General features: G+C 36.1%; 1 pseudogene; it reads left to right on the top strand.

The window, feature by feature from the left end:
* Window positions 1–8,984: 8,984 nt before the first annotated feature.
* Window positions 8,985–12,126, top strand: LOC149181347 (uncharacterized; annotated as a pseudogene).
* Window positions 12,127–17,107: the final 4,981 nt, after the last annotated feature.

The following is a 17,107-nucleotide window of genomic DNA, read 5'->3' as shown; positions in this document are numbered from 1 at the left end:
ACAAGCTTCCTAAAGGCATTAATTTTTCTAAGTTTGGACTTACGATTTGCAAATGAGCCTTATTCAAAGTTTCAACGATTTTCACCGCTTATGCTTAAAGATGTATTTTATGTATTTTATTTTTATAAATTTAATTAATTTTAAATTTGTAAATATTAATATTTAATTGATTTAATTAACCTTAGTTAATTAGATTAATTATAATTTATTTAATCAATTTAGTTATAAATATCAATATTTAATTTAATTAGTTTTTAATTAATTAATATGTTATTAATAAATTATCCTACAAACCATTGCAGTTGAGATTGTATATATATTAACTATTTAACAAAACCACATTGTAGCTTATATATTTTAAAACAACAATAATAATAATAAAAATAACAATTTAACATATGACAACCAGTGCCTAGAAAAAAATTCTAAATTCATTTCTTAAACTTTACGAGCTCTAGAGCTCGGAACATCACAAATAAGAGTGGCTATAGTTCTTTTGGAATAAAAAAATGGTGAGAGGATCCCACTCTCACATAGGACTCCCACCTCTCCTCCTCTCCTCACTATAATGTGCCGAATGTAATGTACCTAACCCTTTTTTAAAATTCTTTTGGGTTCACCTCCCTTCTGGGCTCCCCCTCTCCTCTTCTCCTTACTCCCTCTCACTCTCAGCCCCTCCTCCTTATTCATAGACCCCCCCCTCATCTCCACATTACCCTCTTTATAACTCCCTTCACCATTAAACACTCTTGGGCTCATTAAATGAGCCCAAGAAGCCACTTTTGCTTTTAAATGTTTTACTAAAATATTTTTAATTGTTTTAATTAAATAATCTAATTTTAATATAATTTTTATTAATTTTAATTAGTTTAATTAATTTAATCAAATTTTTAAATATTAAAAAATTTATTATATAGTTTAAATTATTTTGTTACATTAAAATTAGAATTTAATGTAATTTTATAATATTGGTTTGTATATATTATTAAAATTTTCATATTTTGCTTAGGTATGCATTTTCAAGTATGTTAACAGTTTTGATACTTTTACTTTAGAGGTTAGAGTTTTACTTGACCAAATGAAGGACTCCTCATTGGAAAGCTAGAATCATGGAGAACAATCTCTCAACATCAAACCAACCACATTTGATCATTTACTCTGCTTAAAAGTTAGTAGAAGATGTAGCTACAAAATTGTAACAAAAAATTAATTTGGGAAATTTGTTTTGAAACAATTTCATTTATCAAAACTTCTTTTGTTGCAAATTGGTTTGAAGGCAACCCTCTTGAGCCATAGAAGTCTTGACAATGATCAACTAGAAGCATGATTTTCGTTTAATTTATTTATTTAATTTGATTTTAATTTGAGATTTTCCTTTTCTAATTTTGGTATTTTGATTTTAATGAGCAAATTCATTTATGTTATTTTGGTTTTTTATTGGTTTTTTACAAGAGATCTCTTTTGGAGAGATTGAATCTAAGGTAATTTGGAGCAATAGTATTGCACCAACAACAGAGCAAAAGAAGATTTCAAGCTCCAAATTTGATGGATCTCAACTACCTCCAACAACTCTCCAATTTTGGATTTTTTCTTGTAAATTATAAATAATGTTTTAGAGAATGAGGAAGTAGTTCCTCTTTGCTGCAACTTAGAAACTATACGAAATTTTGTAAAGATATTTTAAGTCGTAGATAGGGAGTAAAACTGGAATATGAGGATATTGGGGACTTCTTTTCACAATTTAATCTTTGTTAATGGGACAAAACTTACACGTTTGTAATTCTTCCTTCTACTAGTAGAGCTGATCATTTGAGGAGATTGTTGGAGATTCTTTGGAGAAGTAGAGCAAAGAGACCAAGTTTCATGAATTTGTATTTAAATACTTTTATTTAAAATGAAAATTTTATCTTTGATGGATCTGTGTAAATTTTTCATATTGTGCACTTTTGTTTAGTGTGAAAATGATTGCCTTACAGATCAACTATCTGGTCTATTTTTTTTTTTCTCGTTAAAACTAATCTATTATTTACAGTATCAAGAAAAACAGTTACATTTATAATATCATTTTACCAGAGGCCAATTGTGGCACTTTGGAATAGGAGTGACCAAAAAGAACAGCCCTCGCGGGGGCACCACATCTGAGAGAAACAACCCTTTCAGGGGCGCCATACCAAAAAAGAACAGCCCTCGCAGGGGCACCAAACCAAAACTAAACAGCCCTCGTAGGGGCGCCGAACCAAAACAGTTCATCCCTCGCAGGGGTACCAGCAGAACTTCAGCATTATCCCTCTCGGGCAGTACAGACATAACATAAACAAACTCTGAGCCAACATAACATAAACAGTAAAACCAAAACAAGACCTGAGCAACGATGGAGGTCATAATTCCGAACAGATGGGCAACTATTCGTCCGGCTCCTCCTCGACCACCCTACACCATCCATACTTCTCAATTTCCTCTGCAGTGGGAAAGGAGTCCATGTTGACATTGTCCCCTTTGCTAGTCGACACCTCCTGGGCCTGAGGAAGATTAGATGTGTTCTCTGGAGCATCCGCAGGCTTCTCCATGACATCCTCTAAGCTGCCACCAGGTTGCTTCCCCTTACTGTATTGAACATCGCCACCATCCGGAGAGTCTTCGAGAAAGAGAACCGATATGTGGGCACTGATTCGGGGTTTATTCCGAGAGCTGCTAAAGTTGAAAATGGCAGAACCGAAGGCAGGCGTGGGAGCCGGGTCAGAATCAGGGGCGCTTGAGTCTAGAAATTGGCTAGTTTGAAGGGGGTTGGCCTCAGAGATTCGATGACAATGGCAATGGCAACAGTGGGGTTGGGATGCATCAACTGGAGGACGCGAAGACCCACCCCGGGCAGAACCTCGACGGCTGAGCAATCGCTGTCGAGGCCTTACCATATTTGCAGGAACACCAGGGGTATGGAGCAACGCGGAATAGAATAACCGTTCAGACTTAAGACTGCCCCCAATAGTCAGGGAAATGGCTTTGACAGCAAGAGCTATTGCTTGAAGAACCATAAACCAGGCAAGAGCCTAAACACCGAGAACCATGAACTGAGTGTGAACCAGCACATGGAGAGCCGACCCACCACCTCTTTTAACCTCCCCACCGCCATCTCGAATCCCGTTCGCCATTACTGCTTGCTTCATTTGAACCAGTGAGCCGGACAGAGCATTGAATTGCTTCTGAAGAACTCCCATTCTTTTATTCCTTGATGGCCAGCGACATATCAGCTCGCATGCTTGATCCTTGAGGCAACACATGGCCTGCATGTGTCCCTCCTTAAACACGCGTCCCCTCCATCTTGTCACCCGCATCCTGGGAGGCAGCATCACTTTGGACCAGGCTAGCGCATTCCTGTACCTGGTCTTTATTTGGTATAATATTCATGTTTCCTGTGAGAAGGGTATTCTCGTTTTCCACCCCTATGTTGGCCAGGAGGTCAGCGACCTTGTTGCCTTCCCTTTTTATATGATTGAAGGTAATGGCTCTGTTGCTGCGGAGCGCTTGTTCGATGGCTTCCAGCCTTGCTTCGAGCCTCCAACTGGTGGCAATTTTCCTTGCTTGAGATCCATTCAAGAGGTGCTTGGCCATATTTATAAGGATCTGGGAGTCTCCTTCCACTACCAGGGGTTGAAAGTTAAGTTTCCAGGCGAGAAGGAGCCCTTGCCAAAGTCCTTCTAGCTCAGCTGAGTTATTGGTATCCCATCCAATGTTCCCAAAGTATAGCTGCAGGGGAGTGCCTTCATGATTCCTTAGAATTCCTCCAAAACCGGCCATTCCAGGATTGCCTTTGGAGGCACCATCGAAATTGAGCTTATAGGAATGCTTAGGGGGAGCCGTCCAGGTGTCCTTGTTTATGATGCTGCTTTTAGAAGGGTCGTTATTGTGTAGTCCCTGAGGTAGATGCAGTTGCCAATTGTCTAGAATGGCTTTCTCATTGTTTAGAGTTGGAAAATCCTCCTGTGTCCAAGTTCGGAGCAGCAGCGTTTCTTTGAGATTCCCACAGAGCCTATTCCAAATATTTTCTATCGGAGATCGTTGGTTTTTGAATATGCGTTTGTTCCTTTCCTTCCAGATGCTCCAGAGGATGAGCCCTGGGATTATGTTCCACAAATAGTTGAGAAGCTCACTTTTGTATGGATTCTGTGGCCAGTGTCTTAAAGAGTTGGTGATGTCGTTCTCCATTCTGCACCTTCTTTGACATCTAAAGCTCACCTTTTCCCATAGCTGATTGGCTAGGGGGCAGGTGTCCAGGAGGTGTTGGAGAGTTTCCTCATTATGATTGCAATTATAACAAATGGAGGGACCGTGAAAGTTTCTGCTCCTAAGTTTGTCCCATGTGAGGATTCTTTGATGTCCAACCAACCATAGGAAGTATGAGACTTTGGGCCAGGATCCGAGACCCCAGATTTTGCTCCAGATTGGGTCAGGGGGGGTAGGGATGTTGCATATGATTTTATAGGCCTCAGATGTGGTAAAGGCACCTTTTGGTTGATACCCCCATCGAAGAATGTCTCTGCCTTCGTCATGTCTAATGCTTCTTTTCCGTAACTCCTTCTCCAACTCCTCAACAATCCGATGATTTGTATTGTTGATTAACTGATTACCCTGTTTCCATTTCCTGAATCCATGCTCCGTCTCCTGCGTCCAATACTGTCGGATCTTTTCTTGCTGCTGCTCCTCCCCATTGAATTCCGGAGGTGGATGAAGAATGCGGCTGAGCTTTGGCATTTGGTTCCATGCATCTGTCCAGAATCTAGCAGTTCTGTCGTCTCTCACTTCCCAAAAACTGTGCTGCTGAATTAACTGGAAGTGTTGTTTGGCTGCATTCCAGATTAGCGAGCCTTTGTCATTGGGAGTGAACCTGATGAGCTCTTCCTGAGGTCTGTTATTGGCATATTTGGCCGTCCAGATTTTGACCCAAGGTTTTTCTGGGTTAGTGAGCCATTGCCACCAAATTTTAGCGCTCATGATGGAGTTGCTATGCACTGGGTCTCTCAGCCCAATGCCCCCTTTATCTTTGGGCATGCAGACGGTGGTCCATTTTACAAGAGCCCATTTGCAATTAGTTGCCGTGTTGCCCCATAGGAATCCACACTGAAGATTCCTGATTCTTTTTAGAACCCATTTCGGTGCTGCTAGGATTGAGAACAGATAAAGCGGCATTGCCTGAAGGACTGACTTTATGAGCACTACACGACTGGCCAAATTCAGAGTTCTGTGTGTCCAAAGGTTAAGACGGGATTCGAGCTTCTCAATGAGAGTTCGCCATGAGGAATGCTTTATGGCTGAAGCAGTAAGGGGGGCTCCAAGGTATTTAGAGGGGAGAGTGGCAGTGGGGAATCCCAGGATATGAGCAACCGCTGTCTTAACAACTGGAGGAGTGTGAAAGAAGAAGATCTGCGATTTGGAGCTATTGACGTTGGTTCCAGAGGCTTCAGAGAAATCATTGAGCAGGGCTTTGAAGCAGGAGGCTTCCTGGACAGAAGGGTAGCCAAATAGCATGGTGTCATCAACAAACTGCTGATGAGAAGTTGCAGGGGTGTTGTGAATGGAAAGACCTTTGAGCTGTTGAGAGTGGAGGGCATGTTTAATGTGATGACCCAGACCTTCAGCCATTAGAACAAAGAGGAAGGGGGATAGGGGATCACCTTGCCTGATTCCTCGGGATGGTTTGAAAGGGCAGGAGGGGATTCCGTTCACAAGGATGGAGAAGTGTGTGGATGTAATAAGACTCATGATCCAGCGGATCCACATAGAACAGAAGCCAAAGGCAGTTAGCATTTGTTGAATGTAAGTCCAGCTGAGTTTATCAAAAGCCTTAGAAAGATCCAGCTTAAGAATCATACCTGCCTGCTTGGATTGCTTGAGGGAGTGTATGATCTCGAGCGTGAGAAGAATGCCATCCATGATCTGTCTCCCTTCCACCAACTATCTGGTCTATTAGTCTCATGGTTCTGTTGTCAAATTTATCTTTGCTTATGTGTTTAAATAATATTTCTTGGTAACTATTTACTCATGAAACGTGTCATCTAAAATTGATTTAATTGCCATTGAATTGTAAGAACTTTTTTTTCATTTTGATGGCCTATTAAATTTTACTATTACAATATCTAGACAGAGCATGCATGGTACTCATAATACTAGCACTTCTTCAACATCTCGACATTTATCATTAAAGGTTGTTAAATCCCAAAATTATTTAAAGCCTTACACTTGATATTTGGGAGCTATCTCCTAAGTGTCAAGTTAGGTTAGTTTCCTTTACTTTTTCGCACTACATTTAGATTTAGATTTAGAGTTAAATTAATTAATTTCATTCTTAGGATTCCACTCACGCATGGGAAAACCTTAGGTGTGGCTTGGTTGATCCCTCAATTTAGCTTAAGGATTGCTTTCTTACAAGAGCTCTACAGGAGGGTAGATCTGATAACTATGTTCCTGTTTGGTGAGTTTTAGATATATCACAATTCAGCATGGAGAGAGAGGGGGTAACTCGACCCAATAGCCAATAGAACGAGTGAGAGCCATCATTTAAGCAAACAAGAGACTAATTTAAGACTCTCACAGGATGACCTTCCCAAATGTTGATGAGGTCATTTTTGGCCATCAACACAACGATCTAATGTATAAATATGCCTACAAGATTTGTGTATAATGGTCAAGTTTAAATTTATGAATTCACCAATCTCAATCCAAGTCGAGCAAAGATTGTATTGACACATCATTGCTTTAAATTCTCAAACATATACATAATAATAAACACGTAAATTTCAACTTATGAATTTCATCTCAAACATATACATAATAATTATAATATGAAAATGTGACATTGTTGCATGCAAGTGGAACTAACCTATATCCATCTAACTCTTGATTTATCACGCATTGAGAGGGATCAAATCCCTCGAGCTGCAAATCTTTCGTCAAGTTCTACACCCCTTCACTTCGAGGGATTTGATCCTCCTTCACCCATGATAGATCTGGAGTTAGATGGATCTGGGCTGGTTTTAATTGTGGGCAACAATGTCACATTTTTACATTATCATTATTATGTATATGAATGAGATTTGATCTTGCTTTACCCATGATAGATATTGAGTTAGATGGATCTAGGTTGGTTTTAATTGTGAGAAACAATGTCACATTTTGAGATTATCATTATTATGTATATGCTTGAGATGGACTCCATATTTTGAAATTCACATGTTTTAAAGACTTTCATTCCAAATCACGGGATGTGTGATTCTATCTATGTTCAATGTGGAGTTGACACACCTCCCTATTAAAATAAAAATAAAATACTCTCTAAATAAAAAAACAATATGAATCATCTCACATATTTCATTAGTTTTAATTAAAAGTATTAAAACATCAATAATCATTTTATTGCTCTATTTTTTGATAGGACAACTAAGTTTGAAATAGACATGGTAAAAATATTTCACTCTTAGCTACAAATAAAATATTTCTATATCCATGTGAAATAAATTATTTGAATATCCATGTTAATGAAAAAGAAAGAGTTGTTAAATATTTCCTAATAAGAAGCATATGTACAATTCATTCAATTCTTAAAAACAACATGCATTTAAAAATATATTGATAAAAAAAAAAATATTTTAATCCAAACAATGTGGTTTATGAATTAAATATTTAAGTGCTCATGTTAAATGAAATAATACAGTGACAACTTTGTATATTCCTGTATTCAAGCTTTTGTGATCCATAATGAATTAAGCAAAGTCTTTTGGTAGAAATCACACAAGAGAAGTTTTTGGTCGGGTTTCAAACCAACAAGTGTGGTTCATCATGAGGACCAGATGATGAACCACTCTTGTTGGTTCAAAACGCGTGGGCCAAAAATTTCTCTTATGTGATTTCTACCGAAAGACTTTGCTTAAAACTTTGTATATATTACATATGGTTAAAAAAATAGTTTGTGTTATATATATTAGTAAAGAAATTAGTACACTCTCACTATTTTACTTTTTGGTCATTTTTCATGTGTATGTGTGTCTATAATATGAGTATAGGTCCATCTTAATCATAGATCTAGCAAGCATTCACAAGAATCAAACTTCTTCAAGTGCAAACATTTTTTTGAGTTTGTTACTTTGTACATGTGGGAATTTGATCCATCTATGCTCTTGAGAGACTTCATTGTTTAAATTGCATTTTTTAATGTATAAATGGATTCAAGGCCTTGATAATTGCATTGAGCATTTGGATTGTGTAAATCACACAACTCAAAGTTAAAATTCCAACAAATGTTTGCTAGATCTCAAATGACTAAAAAAGATATTTGGTCAAAACATAGAATAGTGAGACTACTTAAAATGTTTTCACAATATTTTTTTTTCAATTAATATATATAAAACATCGACATTGAAATATTATTATCTACATTAAAATGTGTTTTTTGTTATTAATATCTTTTTAAAGACACGTCAACATTATTTAACTTTATTTATTTAGATATTTTATTAATAATCTTTAATGATTTTTTTTAATTAATATTTTTTAAATACCACATATTAATTTTATATTAAAAAAAATAAATTACATCTTTATATATATGTGAAAACAAAATAACCTTACTTTAATTTATAACCCATAATAACAATAAATGTAAAAAAATTTAAAATTTTAATTTTACTCTTTTTTTCCTGTTTTTTTTTTGAAGTTGATGGATTAGCTAAATTTCTCTTTAACAACCTAGGCTTATCCACCCTTGCTTGATTATCATTTATCATTATTCTTTTATTACTTTGTCATCTAATTATTTTCCACGTACATTTATTCAATGCCCCTGTCCCCATCCAACATTCAAAAATTAGTAAGTGCCGCCCAAAATTTTGAATTCAAATTGGGTAGTCCCGCCCGAATTCTTTTATGAAATGAATAGTCCCGCTCTATTTCCATTTTCTCGAGCCAGAAGATGTTGCTCGTATCCCTAATGAGAAATGTGTCAAATACAATTGAAACATTGGAGTCGGCACTCAAGCTCATGTGCAAGCTGCAATGGAAATTCGAGTGTGCCCATGGCTTCAGATTTACAGTACTCGGTCTCGAAAGGGAGTGAAATGCATTATAGAGGAGTGAGGAAGTGAGTTAGAAATAATTAATTCCTACTTGTATATGGTTGTAATTCTCCATTTGAGGAGTTTGTTCCTACATAATAGGAATTTAGTTTCTCCTAGTTTAGTGTGTGGTTGAGAGAATCTCTCAACCACACCACTGTACGTCTAAGATAGAATTCCTATCTTGAGATTATTGCTTGTATAAATATGTGTGTAAATTTCCTCATTAAATATAATAGAGAATATATTGCTGTGTACAATTTTATCTTGGTATCAGAGCCTGAGGGCCCAGCCCCTCGTGGGCTTGGCTGCTCCCGGGCTGAAGAGAATAAAAGTTTTGTGAGTATTTGTTTGTCCATCATCCGCTGTCTGAGAACTGTGGCTGTGTTGAGCGAATAGGCAGACTTGCAGCGAAGAAGGATTTGTTTGCCTCCATTTGATTATCCGGAGTTTTGGTTTTCTGGCGTAAAAAATAACCGTAGTGGAGAAATCAACCCCTTACGAAACTCTCATCGATTTGGTTTTAATGGAAGCGACGAATTGTCTGTAATCGGATGGATGATTTACCTTCAGTTTGCATCGGAAGCAGAGAAATCGAAGTGAGGGGAACCAATTGAATGTTCTGAATTGTTAATTGCTGTAATGGCCAGGGTTTTGCGGGCTTTGTTGGTGGTGGTTCTGTGCGTGGCTGCTTACTGCGAATTATCGGAGGGGCTAAAGATGCCTTTCCGGCCAAAAGATTTTTTACTGATGCTGCCGCGTCAGGTGTCCTGGCCAGTGTTGAATACAATTCACAGCGCGGTTGATTTGCTACCTCTATTTGTGGGATCGGTCTCGGACCAAGAAATTGTTCAGTGGAACGGCTCTTGCGTTGATGGAAATGAGGCTCGAATAGAATATACGGAAAAAGAAGGGGACGAACTTGGAGGTTGCCGTGCTATCTGGCAAGCGGAGGATTCAAAGTTTGGTTCTGAGTATCCACAGATGGTTTAGCTGTTGCCACAGGATCCAGTGATAGAACTCTGGATAGTGTGTTTCTCATGCAACTGGAGGTTTACCACTTCTTCTTTCTTTTCGGGTCAATTTCACAGAATTGGAGTTTGGGAAGGTAAACACATTGAGCTTGATCAACTCAATGTAAAAGTGAAATTTGTTAGAATTGCATATTAAAAAAAAAAAACCTCCAATGAGAAACAAATTAATGTGGTATTTATAATGTTTTGGAATTAGAAGCATTGAGCTTAGCTAACTCAATGGAGTGGTTTTGTTAGAATTAGTTACTCTAACAAATCATGCAGGTGAATCCAAGACAATTAAATCAGAAATAAAAAGAAGAGACCAAAGGCGCTCAGTGGTCATGGTTGAAATGCAACAAATATTGATTTTGTGCAAAGCAAGTGAAAATTTGGGATGATGGACAACTAGTTGAATGTTTGTGTGTTTAAGTTAGTGTGGTTTGTGGAATAGACTCCCTAATATGTTATAAGCAAGCCTAGTTGTTGTAATGGTCATTGTATGTACCCAGAAACTCCAAATGTTCAAGTATGGAATGTAAGCCTTGTAAAGGCATTTGAAAGTTCGTGGTGATCTTAAAACCACTTTGTAATGGTTTATGGTCAGCCTGAAACCATCTTTTGTCACTGTAAAGTGATGGTTTGTGGTGAGCCAGAAACCACATACAGAGCCTTAATGGCTACAGGACCTGCCCGGTGGTGGCAGATCGGACTTGCCCGGTGGTGGAATATTGAAGTTGGCGGATTTGCCCGGTGGTGGCATATTGAAGTTGGCGGATTTGCCCGGTGGTGGTAGATCGCACTTGCCTGGTGGTGGCATATTGCCTGAGTGGCTAATGTGTGCACATGAGCTTTGCGCTCATAGGAGCAGGTGGACTGCAGTAACACCTGGCTCACGGTCTCAGATATTGGTGTGTCTGAGCACAAGAGGGTCGGCGCACTTTTCTATCTGACAGTTGCATCGAAAGGTGCAATCAGCGCAACTGTTTGCGATTGGTATTTGGACATGAATATTTGTCTTAGAAAGGCACTGATCTCTCTTTGTTTTTGGAAGTTCTATACAAGCAATTCGCGTGATGGTGGTGGATTTGACTATCATGACAAGTAGTCATTAGGGTGGGAGTTAGAAATAATTAATTCCTACTTGTCTATGGTTGTAATTCTCCATTTGAGGAGTTTGTTCCTACATAATAGGAATTTAGTTTCTCCTAGTTTAGTGTGTGGTTGAGAGAATCTCTCAACCACACCACTGTACGTCTAAGATAGAATTCCTATCTTGAGACTATTGCTTGTATAAATATGTGTGTAAATTTCCTAATTAAATATAATAGAGAATATATTGTTGTGTACAATTTTATCTAAGTGCATGTGTGGAAAATACGCAGCGGAGATAAGGGATTTGATGACGCATGGAGTCCGTGTATAGTTGGGAACGCTTCAAACGGGAGAGGAGGTGGCCATGGCTTACGATCAGGCTTCCTTCACCATGAGAGGATCCAACACCATCCTCAACTTCCCCCTTGAAATTGTTTGCAGGTCCTTGAAGCGTCGTCATGCCCATGCCGATGTAGCTAATCCACTTACTTCCAACCCCAACTTTTCCATCGGCTCCTCTGAAATCTCCTCAACCACATCTAGTAGCCAGCTTTCCGACTGCCATAGTCGATCCAGCAACTCGACAAATATCATTCCAGTACTCCCACCTTGGTGCTTGAAACGTATGCCATCGAGAGGCTCAATTCACGTAGAGAAAGAAGGGGGCCACCACCAATGTCTACCCCTGTTGCTGCTGAGATTGATAAAACCAAAACGTTAACAAATGTAGTGAATTATTACCAATAGAGAAGCCGTAGTCTCAAGAAATATCGTCTGTATTGGAGTTGGAGGCTCTGGATGTTGATTACTTGGAGGAGCTTCTACTAGCCACACAGGAAGAAAGAAGAACTAACCGCATTGGCATTAGAATAACAGAAAAGTTCAGGAAAGTTCGTATTAGACCTGCCTTTCTTTAGGTTATATCATAATTGCTTTGGAGTTAAATTGTTTTTATTTCAATAAAAGTGTAAAATTTTCAGGTTTTCCAAAGAATTAAATTTTAAATTTAATATGTTATGTCACACTCTATGCAATTTATATGAGCCAGTGTATTTGTGGAAGTAATTTTTTTGGCATAATTCCTTTGAACATAGTCTTATTGTTTGGCCTAATTCTGACTCAAAAGTCATTTTTTTTTAGAGTATGCCAATATATAAAGAGATAAGATTCAGTAATATTAGATATAAAATAATGTAAATAAAGTATAATTAGATTTAGTAATATTATCTAAAAAATAATGTACATAAAGTATGATTTAATAATATTATATGTAACATAAGCTTTAGTGGTAGTTTAATTGGTGATAGTCTTGTAAATAAAGTATTATGTGTAAAGAAGTGTTTAGTGTTCAAATCACTTAATTATTGGTGCATGCAGCAACAAGAGTATAGTTATACAAAATTTTATGTCAAGTGAATACAAGACTAACATGATGAGATTTGCTAATATATATTTCATAATATTAATTATAAATATATATTATTTTAATTAATAAAAATATATATTAACTATATTGTAAGTTAAAGCATCCATCTACAATATAAATAGTTATGAAAATCTCTCACATATATGAAAATATTACACTAATGATTATATATATTATATTATATAGTTAATTAATTAGTGTTAACTATATAATATAATATAGTACTAATATATAATATTATATTAATTAAATAATATAATAATATATGTTAATATTAATAGCACAAATGGATGATCAATATGATAAAAGTGAAAAAAAAATTATCAAAGTAAAAAGATAGGCTTGATAATCTTTTTTTAATTATTTAAAAAAATATAATTAATAAAAGTTTTTTAATTGTTTTTTTTTAATTTAAAGTTTTTGTAATTTTTTTTTAAACATTAATGTAAATGTGTGAACATATTAGTTTTTTTAATTGCATAATTTAAATAATTAATATATATGAGACACATATGAGATAGTATGAATAAATTCAATTATTAGAATGATGCTCATATCTAATTTATAATGATAATATTTACATGAAATTGCTTTTCATAATATTTAAATTTCCTTTTACTTTAATTATGAGCAAATAACTATGTTTTGATAAAGTGTACATAGTTATATTAAATTTAACTACTTATTATATTTATTTCGAAATTGAGGGAGTAAACTACCATGTATCACTAGTTATATTAAGTTTAACTACTTATTATATTTATTTCCAAATTGAGGGAGTAAACTACCATGTATCACTGGTTTAAAAGTATAATATAATAATTTCACCTAATTACCATTTTTCCCTTAAATTAAAAGTTTGAATTACAATTACATATCATAAAATTACTTACAATATTCATATTCACACCATTTGAATTCATAGAGTTACCTTTAAGTACGCATTCTCAAATTAAATATAATACATGAACATATATAAAATAGAAAAAATACATAAACATATATATTGAGAAGAAATTTAAGCATGAGTGTATAAAGTGACTAGCCTAAATACTATTAAACACTAAAAACTATATTACCTTGTCTTTGAAACGGTGAATGACTAAAATCACACATTATGTATTCATCAACACACGCACACATACACATTACATTCAACTATTTCTCTATAATATAGAGTTTCTCAAATCTAACTTATTCTTAATTTAGGAGGAGATGTTGAGATAATATCTCATCCATCTCCAACAATTCACAAACCAAATTTTCATATAGAATGTAAGCATTAACTCTAACTCCCCCCTTAATGCTTACATTGCAAAATTTTTATTCAAACCACCCATAGACACCAAAACACACAATCATTCATTAAATGGTTTAAATAGTTTTCATATCAACATGACCTTCATCAAGTTGTCTTATAACCCTCATAACTTTGTAGTCGACAAGTTGGATTCCTGAGTTCCACTCCCGCACTCCTAAATCTCAATTCTCCTGGATTCAGTTATTGAACAAAATTCACAAGTTGTAGCATAACCTCACTAGAAGACCACTAACATGTCTTAAACAACTAATCAGGGATCCTTCCCTAGATCCACAACTTCCGAACTAATTGGACAACCATCCATGTTGAAACTTTTCACTGAACTGTAGTTGTTGTAAAAGAGTTTGAGAGGTTCAATTTCTTCATTGAACTCATCATCATTAAAATTCAATGAATATTCATTTGTTTCTATGTTCGCTAATTATTTTAGCTTCCCTTTTAATAGATCACATATATGCTTTTTACAATTCCATGTTGTATGTGTTATGCAACCAGCTCACAAAAAGATAGAAAATATAGATCAACGACTTCAAAATCAGCCTCTTCGAGGAAGCAACCTCCTTTACATTACACAAATGAAAAATTCTTGGATGATTCAAATGAAAAAACCTCCTTTATATATATAGGAGTATAAGTGGTCAAAATATAATCAGAGCCAACATAACAATAATAATGTAAGGGCACAACAATAACAATAGTGGGCTTCTATAGGGCACAATAATAACAATATGGGGACAACATGGGCACTATAATAACAATAAGGGCTACAATGACAATAATAATGGGGGAATACACTAGTATTATAGGGACCTAACATGCCCCTCTCCTTCAAAAAAGTGTTGTCCTCAACACTTGATTAGTTTTGGATGCTTCTGTATAAAATTATCATCCTCCCATGTGGAATCTTTAGCGGGTAAGTTCTTCCACTTGATGAGATACTCTGAAATTGATCGATTTCAAGCTGTCGAGTTCTTATTTTTGTGATTGCTTTTGGTTCTAATATTATTTCTCCTTCCTCGTCAAGTTCTGGCAATATTGTTTGAACTGGGAGCTTGTCACCTATAACCTTCTTTAAGCATGAAACACGGAAAATTGGGTGCACTCGGGAAGATGCAGGAAGCTCCAATTTCTATGCCATAGTACCATTCTTTTGCAACACCTTGTACGGACCATAATACTTTGGTGATAATTTATTATCCTTCTTAACTTGCTTGAGGGACATTTGTTTAATGCATGGCTGTAATCATAGAAATAACGAGTCGCCTACATCAAAATTTCTTTCGTTGTGATGTTGATCTGCCTGTTGTTTCATTCTAGTCTGCACCAGAGTGAGGTTATCCTTTAAGAGTTGAAGAACTTGTTGTTGATGCTTGATGCGATCTTCCACTGCTTAAACCTTAGAATTTTCTCTTAAATAAGATTTGATAGACAGTGGATGATATCCATAAAGTGCCATAAATGGGGTCATTTTTGTTGTAGTATGGAAGGAAGTGTTATACCACCATTCAACCAGAGGAAACCACTTGACCCATTGTGTATGTTTATTAGTTACAAAGCAACGAAGATATCCTTGCAAATAATTTTTCACTATCTAGGTTTTCCCATTAGATTGAGGATGATAAGATGAGCCATGAGCTAACTGAGTACCCAAACAAGAAAATAATTTTGTCCAAAAATTTCTAGTGAAAATGGGATCTCTGTTGCTTACAATAATCTTTGGGTTTCCATGTAGCTTTTGTATTGTTTCCATAAATGCAATATCGACTGTACTGGCTTTAAATGGATGAGATAATGCACAAAAGTGTGCATACTTGGTAAGTCTATCAACTACCACCATGATGACACTCTTTCCTTTAGACTTGGGTAGACTTGTGATAAAATCCATTGAAACCTCCTCCCAATGTTGACTTGGAGTAGATAAAGGTTGTAACAGACTCGGGGTCTTAATTGTTTCAACTTTATTTTGTTGGAAAACCAAACATTCCGTCACAAACTTTTGAATAGAAGATTTAAGGCCATCCCAAAAAAAATCCTTCTTAACCCTGTTGTAAGATTTTAAAAATCCTGATTACCCTCATAATAGAGAGGTGTGATATTCGAGAAGAATCTTTTGTTTGAGTTGGGAATTCTTACAGAGGTATAAGCAATCTTTGTACCATAACAAATCATTTTTCTAGCTAAATGTGTCAAATGTACTGGGATCTTCCTACAACTTTTGAATGAGTGCCAACACTTCTTCATCATTCTTCCATTCATCCCTTGCTTCGTTTATCCAATCTGGTTGGATAATAGAAATGGCACAAAACAATGCTTCCACATCCTCATCCTTTCTTGAGAGTGCATCTGCAACAATGTTTTGCTTCCCTTTTTGTAGATGATTTCAAAGTCATAACCCAACATCTTTGTGACCCATTTTTGTTTCTCTTCTGAAGATAATCTTTGTTCTAAAAAGTATTTAAGGCTATCATGATCCGTTTTTACCTTGAAGTGTTTTCCCATTAGGTATGGTCATCATTTCTTAAGTGCATGTAGTATTTCCAGCGTTTCCTTCTCATAAATAGCTTTGTGTAAATACTTTCCTTTGATTGGATGACTTTCAAAAGGAATGGGTCTTCCTTCTTGCATTAAAACAACACCAATTCCATTTCCTAGGGTGTCACATTCCATAATAAAGGTTTTTGTGAAGTCTAGAATAACTAATACCGGTGCTGGGCACATTGCCTCTTTAAGATGTTTGAAGGCCCTCGTTGCTTCTGGAGTCCAAGAAAATGCATCTTTCTTCAGTAATGTTGTTAGAGGTGCTGCTATTCTCCCATAATTCTTAACAAACTTGTGATAATACCCTATCAACCTGAGAAATCATCGCAGATGCTTTATGGATGTGGGAATTTTCCATTCCTTAATGGATCTAATTTTGCTAGGGTATACCTTAACACCTTCAAGAAATACAATATGACCCAAATATTCCACCTCCTATACTCCAAAGAAACATTTGGAGGTTTTTGCATATAATTGTTTCTCCTCCAATAGTTTGAGCACCCTGTCAACATGTTGAACATGATCCTTCCAAGACTTGCTGTAGATTAGTATATCATCAAAAAATACTAACACAAATTTTCGAAGGGAGGGTTTGAAAATGGAGTTTATCAAA

The sequence above is a fragment of the Pinus tabuliformis genome, chromosome 3_2, assembly GCF_031772625.1.
Source record: "Pinus tabuliformis cultivar Carrire ecotype Pingquan chromosome 3_2, CPIR1, whole genome shotgun sequence".
NCBI lineage: Eukaryota > Viridiplantae > Streptophyta > Pinopsida > Pinales > Pinaceae > Pinus > Pinus tabuliformis.
This window is presented reverse-complemented; position numbering and strand designations above follow the sequence as displayed.